This window comes from Nomascus leucogenys, chromosome 3 (assembly GCF_006542625.1).
Source record: "Nomascus leucogenys isolate Asia chromosome 3, Asia_NLE_v1, whole genome shotgun sequence".
Lineage (NCBI taxonomy): Eukaryota > Metazoa > Chordata > Mammalia > Primates > Hylobatidae > Nomascus > Nomascus leucogenys.
The window spans coordinates 82,494,713-82,508,643 of NC_044383.1; the positions used below are offsets into that span (position 1 = coordinate 82,494,713).

The 13,931-nt window shown below is 34.6% G+C and overlaps 1 protein-coding gene across 1 annotated transcript in view; it reads left to right on the top strand.

Moving 5' to 3' along the window:
• FUT9 (fucosyltransferase 9) overlaps window positions 1-13,931 on the top strand; it is a 195,446-nt gene that overhangs the window by 101,714 nt on the left and 79,801 nt on the right. The window contains exon 2 of the mRNA XM_003258348.3: window positions 963-1,051. The gene's annotated coding sequence lies outside the window, so the exon portion shown is untranslated. The remainder of the gene's footprint in view (window positions 1-962; window positions 1,052-13,931) is intronic.

Here is a 13,931-nt window from a genome sequence, read left to right on the forward strand (position 1 = left end):
ATAAGCTTATATAACATACTTCTGGTGGTATTATCTTAAAGAGAAAACTGAATCTGCCCTTTATAATACTTTAAGTTATTCCATAGTTTAAAGATAATTGTTCTTGATTGGGCAAAACATCCAAATAATAGCATTTACCTCTGTTTATACTAACCATGTATGTTGGCTGACATATATCACCATTAAAATGACAGATGTTTAGGCAAATCATCGAATTATTTGATCTTTATTTTTCTAAGCATTCAGATAGCTGTATACATCCAGAGGATTTAGCAACTTCTTTTGTTAGTTTGCTTTTTTTGTGCCATGGGCACAATTCATGCTGTAAATGGGAAACTTTAAATATATTTAATTATCAAGATATACTCACTTTCTTAGAGTTTCAACTATAACCTAGAGCATTCATTCTTTTTAATGATATTTCCCTTATTATATATTGTAACCATTTAAGCTATTCAATAACATTTTTTTTTTTTTTTTGAGACAGAATCTTGCTCTGTCACTGAGCCTGGAGTGCGGTGGTGTGATCTCGGCTCATTGCAACCTCCATTTCCCAGGTTCAAGCGATTCCCCTGCCTCATTCTCCCCAGTAGCTGGGATTACAGGTGCCTGCTACCATACCCAACTAATTTTTGTATTTTAGTAGAGGCAGGATTTCACCATATTGGCCAGGCTGGTCTTGAACTCCTGACCTCAAGTGATTCACCCGTCTTGGCCTCCCAAAGTGCTGGGATTACAGGCATGAGTCATTGCATCTGGCCACCAATAACATTTTTCTAAAATTTAACGGAAATCACAAATAGATATCAGCAAAGAACACAATAATACAGAAAGATTTATCTTTTTATCATGCATTATTTCTTTTAGATTTCTTTTAGATTTATTTTGGTTTTCTAGCTACATATATGTAGTACATCCAGTGCATTTAACTAACATACTTCTTTATTTCTCTTTCTCACCAGGTTTAGAATGTAATAACTCAAGGATTTGATAATACAGTGAAGTAGTATAACAACTGTCTATGTGCTTCCCATGATATGTTCTCTATATTGTAAGTATATATTTACTTTCTCAATCTAGCTTGATTGTGGGAGAAATGTGTTCAATTAGAACTTATAGATGACTTATATTGTTTCAGAAAATTTTGAACTAAAACTCATCCAAGTTACAGAATTATTTCAGAAGGTTAGCTTCTATGAGGAGATCTTTTATAAACTTAGTTTTAACATTCTATCAAAGTTAAAGTTTAAAATAATTTTCTGTCATGGTAGGTAGGATAATATATCCATCATGTCTAATCATATTTTAAAATAAATCTTACAGTTAATAATCTTAAAATTTCTATACTCTTTTGTTTTCTAGAAAAAAGTAAATAAATATTAGACATGGAAAATTTTATGTTCTCAATATAATTTGCAATCTAATTTTAAATTTAGGTCAATTTCTTTTTATATTAGTTATCTTTTGAACATGGGTTTTAATTCGGGGTAGATAATGCCTATACCAATAAATCATTCTTATATATGAATATAAGAATATATTGACTATATATATTCATATATATGTAATTTATTTAATAAGTTAAATAAAAAAAGGAAAGTAGTCTTTGCACAGATGTGAACCTCTTACTGTTCATTTCACGTGATTAAAAAATAAGGAAGGAGGTAGAATTCTGGGATACTGTGCTTTGTTTTTGAGTTAAGAAATACTACAAAGCAATAAGTGTTACTCATGTCAGTGAGAAAGAAATAAAACAGCCCAATCTCTTTTCCTTGGATCAAAGCAAGCTATGAACTGGAGCCCATCATGAATCAGCAGTGTCCCTACAATTTAAGGCATGTTTAGGGCGTCAGGAGATGCTGTTCCTTAACAACACCTAATACCGTCAGACCTAGAATCCCTTCTCAAGCCTTACTCTCTATTCTCTTCAGCCCTTGTTTTGCTGAAGCTCCTGTCTGAGGATATAAAGCTGTCAGAGAATTGGAGGTGGTGGTGGATAGGTTATTAACATCCCTGTTTCAGAACTCTGAGTGCATTGTGACACAAAATATGATTTAATACATATTTTATAGCAGTGCTATCTAATAAAACTATAATGTGAACTGCATATGTTATTTAAATTTTTCTCATGGCCACTTTTCTAAAAAGTGAAAAGAATCAGGTGAAATGAGTCTTAATGATATAGTTTATTTATTTAGCCCTGTACATTCCAAATATAGTTATTTTAACATATGACTAATGTAAAGAAAAGAATGAGACAATTTGCATTCTTTTTTCACACTAAGTCCTTGAAATCCAGTGTGTACTTATAGCACATCTCAATGCAGATACTAAAGTTTTGTTGAATATACTTGATCTGTACTTAGACTTCATAAAATTTACAGTTGAAAAAGTAGATTCACAAACCCAAATTGTCCTACAAATATTTAAAAGTGTTCCAATAACTAAATCAAGTGTCAGTTTTTAAATTTGAATTGATAATCATCTCCTCAATGACACTAGCTGTATTTCAAGTGCTCAGCTGTCTCATGTGGCTGGTAGCTTCTATACTGGAAACTCTGCTCCAGGAGACCACTGATATAATGCTTCGGTTCTGCTACCTAATGAATTTTGAAGGCCAACTTCAGACCACATCAAAGGAGCATATGACTTTAAAATTTCAATGACAGAAAAAGTCAAACCCTAAACTTATTACTTAAAATGGAGTTTTACAGAACCCCATGTTTATGAGAAATTATAGAGAAGAAAATATATCAAATGTGTAATTCTAAGCTATATACATGTTGGAATTTGGGGGCTTTTTATTTGCTTCCATGTACTTGCTTTGTTGTAACTAAAGCAATTTGCTGATCACAGCCCTCCCCATTACAATGAGTAAATCAATAGAAAAGAAATCTAACATTCAAAAAAGTTGTTCCATCAAACACATTCTTAAAAGAATGAAAATATAGGCATCAGACTTGTAAATCATGTATCTGATAAAAGATCTGTATCCATAATATATAAAAAACTCTTAAAACTTAATAAGAAAGTAAATCTAATTCTCCTGGCAAAATATCTAAGCTTTACCAAAGAAGATGTATGGATGACTAATAAGAATATGAGGAGATGTTCACTAAGGAGATACAAATGAAAACCACAATAAGGTGCCAGAACATACCTGTTAAAAATGGATAAATGAATTAAAAATCTAACAGTATCAAATGTTCATATGCATGCAGAGCCACAGAGACTCTCATTCATTACTTTCATTACTGTTGGCAATTCAAAATGGTACAGTCACTTTGGAATGTACAAGTTTCCTATGAAGTTAAATGCTTACTTAATATATGATCCAGTGATCCCATTCCTAAGTATTTACCCAAGTGAATTGAAAAACATTTTTGATGCAAAAAAAAAATATGGGAATATTTACAGAAACTTTGATTTCAATTGCCAAAATGTGGAAATAACTAATATGTTGTCTTCAGCTGGTAAATGAATGAACAGACTGTGGTAAATCTATAAAAGGGAATACTATTCAAATATTTTTAAAAGAGAATTATTGATTTATGCATATCATGGATGAACATTTTAGTGCATCTTGCTAATTGAAAGAAGGGAGGCCCAAATGACTACATATTTAAGATATATAATTCAATGTATCTTAAATTCTGAAAAAGCCAAAACATAGAGATGGGAAGCAGATCAATGGTTGCCCAAGTTAGAGATATATTGAGTTGGAGTTATAAGAGGGCTGACTGCAAAATCATTAATTACATGAGGAAATTTTAAAGGTGATGGAACTGTCCGTGGTGCTGGAAAAATTACCGTGCTCATCAAAACCCATAGAACTCTACAACACAATGAGTAAATTCTGCAGCATGCACATTAAAAAAAAAAAAAAAAAAAGAAAGAAAACAAATAGGATGCAATATCCCAAAATGGGGTGGAAACAGTGAAAAGTGAACCTAACCATCTTACAAATGTAATATATAAGCTTACTAACGGTGATGCAGTCAAAGGATCTAGCCTGTATTTTGGAAAACAGTATTTTGGAAGGAAAAAATCTGCAAAGGATGAGGCTAACTATAAAAAGAACTATACATAGACATTGTATTTTAGTTGATTTTTTTCAAAGGAGTGCAGGTTAGCAATTATGAAAATACTTTGCATGTGCATTAGGGTGGAATGCATAAGTAAATAAATTATAGATATTGGGAGATAGGTTTCACATTGCTAGAGAGAGAAGTTATAATCAGCAAAGACAGATGGCTAAAATTAACCTTGCATTGCTAGATTAGAGATGTAGATATTAATTTGTGAATCTATTTTTATTTTAAAATACATAGATACAGAAATGGGTCTACACACATAATATTTATTAGCTCTATCTACTGAAAAGCTTTAGAAGCAGTGATACCACATTAGCAATTAGCATGCCTCATGCCCAAATTTTAGTTTCATGCTCAGAGTTTAGAGGTTTCTGTGTATACATCATAATGCTTCAATCTTAGAATGAGCATGGAATGTAGGAAACTCAAATAGCATGGTTTATTTAAACACAAGAAAAGTCTCTGAGAGTTTAAGTGACTTGACTGGAATCAGCAGTTTGTAAAGGATAGAGCATCTACATAGAAAAATCTTACCTCTTAAGGTAATCTTAACTTTTGTACCACATCAAGAAGTCTACACTACATGGAAATATTCTTATTTGTTAAATTATTTGTTTTTAATTTCCAGAAATAATCAAGCTCTTTCTCTTAATTTAAATAAAATTCTGGCAATTTTATATCATTAAAAAACTGTTATTCACATTTAAATTCAAAATTTTTACCTGAAATGTCTGCTTCCTGTTGAGCTTCAAAGTCCCATCTAGAGTCCAGGCGCGGTGGCTCACTCCTGTAATCCCATCACATTGGGAGGCGGAGGCAAGCAAATCACTTGAGGTCAAGTGTTCAAGACCAGCCTGGCCAACAAAATGAAAACCCATCTCTACTGAAAATACAAAAATCAGCTGGTGTGGTGGTGCACACCTGTAGTCCCAGCTACTGGGAAGGCTGAGGCAGGAGAATCGCTTGAGCACGGGAGTTGGAGGTTGCAGTGAGCCAAGATTGCACCACTGCAGTCCAGCCTGGGCAATAGAATAAGAGTCTGTCTCAAAAAAACAAAACAAAACAAAACCAGAAAGTCCTACTAGACTGGGAAATCATTATTGCTAATTTATTTCTGTTATATTGGACACACATACGCTTTCACTTTAAGGAAATCCTGTGCAAGAACTAAAACAAAGAACTACAAAATATAGTCATGCACTGCATAACATTGCAGAAAATGATTGACCACATATACAACAGTTGTCCCATTAGATTATAATAGAGCTAAACAATTCTTATCTCCTAGTAACTTTGTAGCCATCGGAACTTAGTAGCACACAACTCACATGTTTGTGATGATGCTGGTGTAAACAAACCTATTGCACTTCCAGTTGTGTAAAAGTGTAGTACATACTGTACAATTACATAAGGTACATAACAATGATAATAAACAATTATGTTATAGTTTATGTATTTACTATATTTTATCATTATTTAGAGTGTACATCTACTTATTTAAAAAACTTAATTATTAAACAGCCTCAGGCAGGTCTTTCAGGAGGTATTCCAGAAGAGGAGATTGTTATCATAGGAGATGACAGCTCCATGAACCTTATTGCCCCTGAAGACCTTCCAGTGAGACAAGATATGGAGGTAGAAGACAGTGATATTGATGATCTTCACCCTGTGTAGGCCTAGGCTGATGTGTGGGTTTGTATCTTAGTTTTTACAAAATTAAAAGGTAAAATAAAAAACAAAAATATTTAAAAATAGGAAAAAACTTATAGAATAAGGATTAAAGAAATTATTTTGTACAGCTATGCAATGTGTTTGTGTTTTAAGTGTGTTATGAAAATACTCAAAGACTTAAAAATATTTTTTAAGTCTATAAAGTAAAAAAGTTACAATAAGCTAACATTAAATTATTGAAGACAGAAAAATCTTTTTATAGGTTTAATATAGCATTTGTACAGTGTTTATAAAGTCTACCATAGTGTATAGTAATGTCTTAGGCTTTCACATTCACTCACCACTCACTCACTGACTCACCCGGTGCAACTTCCAGTCCTGCAAGCTCCATTCATGGTAAGTGCTTTATACAGGTGTACGATTTTTTATCTTTTATACAGTATTTTTACTGTACCTTTTCTATGTTTAGATATACAAATACCATTGTGTTAAAATTTCCTAAAGCATTCAGTATAGTAACATGCTATAAGTTTGTAGCCTAGAAACAATAGCTTACATGTGTAGCAGGCAATACTATCTAGGTTTGTGTAAGTCCGCTCTCTGCTGTTTGCACAACAATGAAATCACCTAACATCACATGTCTCAGAACATATTCCCATCTTTAAGTGACACATGACTGTACATAAAGTGTTTTTACTGCAAAATAATTATGTCTCACAAAAGCATTCATCATGTATTTTCTTAAATAACAATCTTCCCTGCTGCAATTTTGTTAGATTTATACATAGTATCTCAGAGGAAATAAAGTCATTTTATAAATCCAAGCTAACCTGTGATCCTTTCCTTTAATACCTTCATCACTATGCCCATCTGCTGCAATTTTTCTAAGTAAGTGTGATCTCATAATCCACACAGTTTTAATATGAAGAAAATTTATAGCATACTCTTACTAATCAATAAATCAAGCTTTCTCCCTATTGCTTTCCAATCACAATGATGACTTCTAAGGGAGCTTATTTTATTAGGTAATTTGAAAATACTTTACTAGGCTATTTGAGGAGCTTCTTGAATATGAGGGGATTATTAACAATAAAAGAAGATACACCCAATAGAGAAACAATTTCTATACCTTCAAATAATAGTATAGTAGGTATAGGAGGCAAATGAAAAATCAGCGTGATCCATTATATATTTAACCCTCATTTGTTATCTGTTACAATGCATAAACATGTTTTGAAAAGATTATCAAATCTATTTGAATTTTCTACCATATTTAATATTCAGAATTCTCATTATTTTATTTTTTCTGATTTAAAGTCCTTCTACCATAGTAAAAATCTATTTTATTTGTTTTGTTTGCTTGTTTTGTTTTTGTTTAAAAGACTATTCAGAAGAGTTCCTTTTTATAAGACCACCTTTTTTTTTTTTGAGACAGAGTCTATGTTGCCCAGACCGGAGTGCAGTGGCGCGATCTCAGCCCAATACAAACTCCACCTCCCGGGTTCATGCCATTCTCCTGCCTCAGCACCCCCAGTAGCTGGGACTACAGGCGCCCGCCACCACGCCCGGCTAATTTTTTTTAAATTTTTTTTTATTTTAGTAGAGATGTGGTTTCACCATGTTAGCTAGGATGGTCTCAATCTCCTGACCTCGTGATCCGCCCTCCTCGGCCTCCCAAAGTGCTGAGATTACAGGCGTGAGCCACCGTGGCTGGCCAAGACCACCTTTTTTTGTTTTTTTTTTTTTTTTTTTTTTTGTACTAAGACTTTCTACTATTCTGCCTGGTGAATAACAGGTACTTGAAATATTTGCGGTTTTGACTTCTAAACAAAATAACATTAAGCACATTTTTTTTTCAGTTAATTTTAGGAGTAATTAGGGTAGCCTGGAAGAAATCACGTATGGGAGATGCTCCAGAGCTCCACTGTTTGTGATGACCATTCAATATGCAACATAAAATGAGTCTTGGTGGTGTCTCAAATCTTTCTCCTCCACAAGGAGAAGTAGATGGAGTATAGATGGATGCATGGATGGATAGAGTAGGACAAATAGATGGAAAAATAGTTGGATTGTTCTCACACAGACCGTCCAATATCTTCCATACCATGGACAGTATTTTATCCTTACTTGTTTCTAGGAACTAAGAAACATAGATGGTAATACAGAATCCTATGGAACGCCAATGATTTCAGAGAAAATTGAGGATACAGTATTTTCACCCTCTGCACCCAGAAGAACTTACTGCTTTATTTTGGTAACTAAAAAATTAACAATAATTTACTTTTGCCTTGATAGTAGGGTCAAAATCAATGTCTATGGAAGACTACCTATAATAGTGACTACTTTAATCCTTTTCTCTTCTTATCCCTTATAATGATATATCCTTACTTTCAGTATGCAGATATAAGCAGTTCTAAGTATATGCTTCAAATTACATGCTCTGGGGAAAGAATTAGTCAACAAAGATGTCAAGAAAATCTGAATTTATTATTTTCAAATTGTTCTTAAGTTTTATTTTTAGAGACTATCATTTCCCTATAGCTACTCTACAAAGAGACAAGAAAACACTTCACAGTGAACTAGCCCCCCTAGGAAAAACACTTTGGAGTGAATATTTATGTTATCAAGTAGTTAGAATAAGTAGAGGCAGATAAAAATACCCTAAACTTTTATTTAAAACCATGCATATTAACCCTGTGGGCTTTCTTGCTATCCTTATAAAGTCAATTATCACTCTGTAGGATTTTGAATTTTAATTTCAGTTTATTTTAAACTATGTTGTATCTCTTCATATTAAAAAATTAATCTTCTCTTTTACTTTGTATGTTCCATCATTCCTTTTTAATTCATGTCATTTTGTACTCTAAACACAGTAGGATGCTAATTTAAAATTTGTGACCTTAAATTCATGTCGTTTAAATCCCCCAAATGAATATAGTGATTCATCCACTTTTATGTTTGAAATATAATCTTCCTTAAAATAAATCTCTATGTTGCTAAAGGGTAAAACCTAGTATACGCCTTTTGATTTTATGAGAGCACAAGATCAAATCTTCATTATACTCAGAGCTTACACTGAAGATGGAAAGCTGCTTTATATGATAAAGTGAGGGAAACTTATCAGTAAGTCTTCAAGGAGGAGAAGATGAGATGTGCTGGGTGGCCAAAAGAATTTTAGTAATGTGATGATCTGTGTTCAATATTAGCTTGTGCACTTTGCTATGACATAACAGCTCTCCATCTAAAACTTCTGCTAACATTGCATGTTCCTTATATGACATTTTAGGGGAAATTAAAGAGACTCAGTTTCACATCCAGGTCAAAGCAATCAGAAAAAGGAACATTTATGGTAGATAACACATGAATAGAATTTGGAAATCTCTAGTGCAGAAGTCCAGGACCCTAAGTAATCAGGAGTTTCTAGAACCCCTTTAATTCTCAGAAATCTTGTGGGGCATTGGAATTTCCAATACAATATTGGATGGGTGGCTGGAACTCTCAAATGCAGAAACTACACTTTAGGTTACTTTTCTTATTACACAAACATTAAAGCAATGTTTAAAAGGTCAATCCACTCATAATCCAACCACCACAGAAATTCACAGAATTATTTGCCTATGTTTCCTTTTATTTCGAATCCATATGTACACATAATTTTACATGGTATAGTTATAATTTTGTTTTGATTTTGTAATCAGTGTCAAATCATAAATATTTTAACATGTTTATTTGTTGTAGGTGCCTTTATAATGACTGTTTGCCTAACCCTTTCCTTATCTTGGGTATTAGAGTGTACTTGAGTTTTCATATACATAAATAACACTTCAATTTAAATATTTGTCAAATATTTTGCTTTCATCAAATAAAAAATGGAAATAAAAACAAGCTTATGGCCGGGCACGGTGGCTCACGCCTGTAATCCCGACACTTTGGGAGGCCGAGGCGGGTGGATTACAAGGTCAGGAGATCGAGACCATCCTGCCTAACACGGTGAAACCCAGTCTCTACTAAAAATACAAAAAAATAGCTGGGCGTGGATAGCTGGGCGTGGTGGCGGGCGCCTGTAGTCCCAGCCACTCGGGAGGCTGAGGGAGAAGAATGGCGTGAACCCAGAAGGTGGAGCTTGCAGTGAGCCGAGATCACGCCACTCCACGCCAGCCTGGGAGACAGCCGCGAGACTCCGTCTCAAAAACAAAACAAAACAAAACAAAGTTTATATTGTAGAGCTGTTGTGAGGATTAAATGCAAAAAAATGCATAACAAAGATTATGCATAGTGTCAGTTTGGACCAATTTCTAGAAATCTAATTATTGACGCAAAGGATATGACTATATATTCTTTCTGAGGCTGTTGAATGAATTACTAACTTCCAGAGTATTCAGCTGGCAAAAGAATAAAAATTGGCTGTCAATATCTTAAACAAAAAAACCCAGTGCTGAAATGATCACTTATTTTAAAAAGGGCAAAATGTAATTTTCAAGCACAGTCTCTCAGAGCAGAGAAGACTGCTAATATTATAGAGGGCTTTGAGGAAGAGTGTAATTCAGTTACTGGTTGACTTCCGGAGGCATAAGTGTATTGATGTCATTTGTAGAAATATGGTTCTTCAGGTGAGAATTCCTTTGATTAATCAACTTCCATAAGTGTGTTCTTCGAAGTGAGTCTTTTTCTGATTAACTGACTTTAGGAAGTTAGGGTTATAACTAGTTGGTTGACTTGCAAATGCATGCTCACTGAGATGCACAGCCATTAATTCTTCAACTTTGTGTAAAATCAGTTCCGATAGTTTCTGGAACTGTCATTGATTAAGCAGTTTTAAAACCACTTCTGGTGACTACTTGCTACCATAGCTACAGAAAAATATCAATCATTTCCTAGGAGTGTGGGGACATTTTATTCTCAAGCTATAGTTGAAATAACTTATGAGAAAAAAATCACAGAGGAAATGATGGAAAATGCCAAGGGCTTTTCATAAGGAAGAAGGGGAAATAACTAGAAATTTGTTTTTAAAACAATCTTCTTCTGCTTGAGAAATACTATGTCAGTATCCAACAGTGAAACAGATGTGGAAAGGTAGTATCCATTGAAAAGTGGAGTAGAACTAGGATGGAAAGGTAAGTACATTTTACGTAAGTTAGTTAAATTGTTAAAGAAAACTTATTTCCTATTTTATTGTCAAGAAATTATATAATTATACATTTTGTGGGATCACAAATGTCTATTTATTAAACTTTTTAGTTCATAAGGCTGCTTTTCTTTTTTCTTTTCTTTTTTTTTTTTTTTTGAGACGGAGTTTGGCTCTGTCGCCCAGGCTGGAGTGCAGTGGCAAAATCTCAGCTCACTGCAAGCTCCGCCTCCCGGGTTCACGCCATTCTCCTGCCTCAGTCTACCGAGTAGCTAGAACTAAAGGCGCCCGCCACCACGCCTGGCTAATTTTTCTATTTTTAGTAGAGACAGGGTTTCACCGTGTTAGCCAGGATGGTCTCGATCTCCTGACCTTGTGATCAGCCCGCCTCGGCCTCCCAAAGTGCTGGGATTACAGGCATGAGCCACCGCGCCTGACCGAGGCTGCTTTTCTCTAAATCCATACTTACATAGATTACTTGATAATCTTTATTTTTTAATTTTTTTCTTTTTTTTGCAGTTTCTCTCTCTTTAATATAAATTGTGTTCTTACTTGCTGATATTCCATGCTAGAATGGCTTCTAGTCTCCTCTCAGAAGGCTGACCCTGCCAGTTCTAAATTTTTTTCTGACTCTCATCCTCCTGAATTTTGCTCTCCTCCAGTCAACAATTTTGTACGCCTCCTTTTCTTTTTTTAAATGACATTCAGTTTCTGAAATATTGGCTTCTCTCATTATACTTCCACCCCCATTCTTCTACCATGCAAAAAATAGCTCTTCTTCTCTCTTCTTTTGGCTAAACTTTCCAAAAAGATGTATAATTTTTTATTTTTGAGAAATGTGTTAGTGACATACGTGATGTCTCTATCTTGCATTCTGTCTTACTGTTCTACAACCTATTCCAGCACCATCAACAGATGACTCATTTCAGCCTGACCTCATGAAAAGAGCTTGCATTCTAGGTTCAGACAGAATAACAAGAGACTCCTATTTTTACCATTTGCTGGCTGATGTAATCTTACATGAGTAATTTAAGCCATAGGGGTCTCACCTCCTTTATCTGTAAAATAGGAATTCTAGTACATGGGATGGTAATGATGATGTAAAGAAATCATGTATAGAAAACATATAAATAGCATACTCTTTCTACCCAGGAGGAGCTACATAATTGTTAAATCTTGTGTTTATTTCTTATTATCTCTTACTATGTTGACTGTTCTTCCAAACTGCATAACCAAAAGATCCATGAGGCCTAATGTCAAAAGCTCAATGTCTTTGTCGTGTTATGAGGCAAGTCAGTTTATCTCATCTTGTTCATTTAGGGATAAGAATACTTCCTTCTCTACCTGAATTACATTGTGGCAATGGCAAATTGAAATGTGACATTGATTACAGAAGTACTTAATCATTATAATAACAATAACTGTTAGCATTTTAAAATCTGGTATTTTCTATATGTAAGTCACTGTGTCGGCACTTAATAAATGTAAGCTCAGTCTTTACAATTATCTAACAGGGATTAATATTATTTCTAATATTTATGTGAGGAAACTACAGCTCGGAAAGATGAAGTAATTGGGTCAAGGATACATAGGTGGGAGGGAACAGGGCTAGAATTGAAGTCTTCTGGACCTCCACCTGCACCCCCAGAGCCCCATGCAACAGTGAATGATCAAATGCATTGTTTCCTTTCATTAAAAATGCTCCTTGGCCACTACTTGAACCATGATCCATTACTACCCAGCTCATTTTCAAAGGCTCCTGTTAACTCTCCTAAAAGCATTTTAGAGCTAGATCCTGCCTTCGTTTATTTTCATTATAGCTGCTTTCTTTTCTGCGTCATTAATTCATGCTTCTCTTTTGTAATTTTCCTGTCAGGTTAGCCACCAAGTGCTCTAGGGAATTAAAAACACATGCACACAATATTTAAGCTGTTCAGTGAGTGAAGGTTGACCTCAGTTCCTGTTTTTCCTCCCTCTTTGTGCTGTCTTCAGGGTTGATGTGCCTCCCTCCTCTTCTACCCCCAATAGTGCTTAAGCCTCTCTCATGTCGGCGCAGGTTAAAACTCGTCCACAGCCTCTGGATGTTTCATTAGTCTGTTTTACATTGCTATAAAGGAATGCCTGAGATAGGGTAATTGATGGTACAAGAACCATGGCACCAGTATCTGCTCAGCTTCTGGTGAGGTCTCAGGAAGCTTTTACTCATGGAGGAAGGCAAGGAGAGCCAGTGTGTCACATGGCAAAAGAGGGAGCCAGCAAGAAGAAAGAGTGCTGGGCTGTTTTAAACAACCAGCTCTAGAGCAAGAAGTCACACATTACTGCCAGGAAGGCACCAGACAGTTCATGATAGATCTGCCATGATGACCAAAACACCTGCCTTCAGGCCCCACCTCCAACAAGATGTCATTCTTTGCTTCCTTAAAGTTCTTAGGGCTTCAAAGCACTCACTCAACAAAGCAGAAAAGTATTTATACCATAGTTATGCTATTCTGTAGATCCAGGACATATTGCAAATTATCAACTACATGCAATGTGTTGGTAGGCTTCAGTGCATTTTAAAGCAGAGGATTCTCTGCCTCTGCTTCAGACTAAGAGATTGAGTTGGTCTTTACATACACAGGTTTGTAAATTCAAACTACACTTTAATTCATGTTATTTACTATTATAAACATACTTATTTCACCTAAATACATTCAATGGAGGTAGAGGCAATATAATTTCTGTATTCTTTAACTTCCCTGTAGAGATTATAGCATGGCCAGGCAGTGAATGAGAAATATAAAGTGATGATTAAAATGGAAATGAGCCATCTGTAATAATATTAAATAATTGAGCAGAAAATTTCAATCTAAGTGTCCAGGCTTATCAACCAAAATAATTCATGGAAAACTTATTAAGAATGGTTTCAGGTTATTATTGGTCTGAGGATTAATAATTTCTTTCGTTAAAAACTAAAGTTTTTTTAAATGTTTATTTGAGGTTCAGGGGTACACGTGCAGGTTTGTTAGACAGGTAAATTGCATGTCTCAGGGGTTTGATGG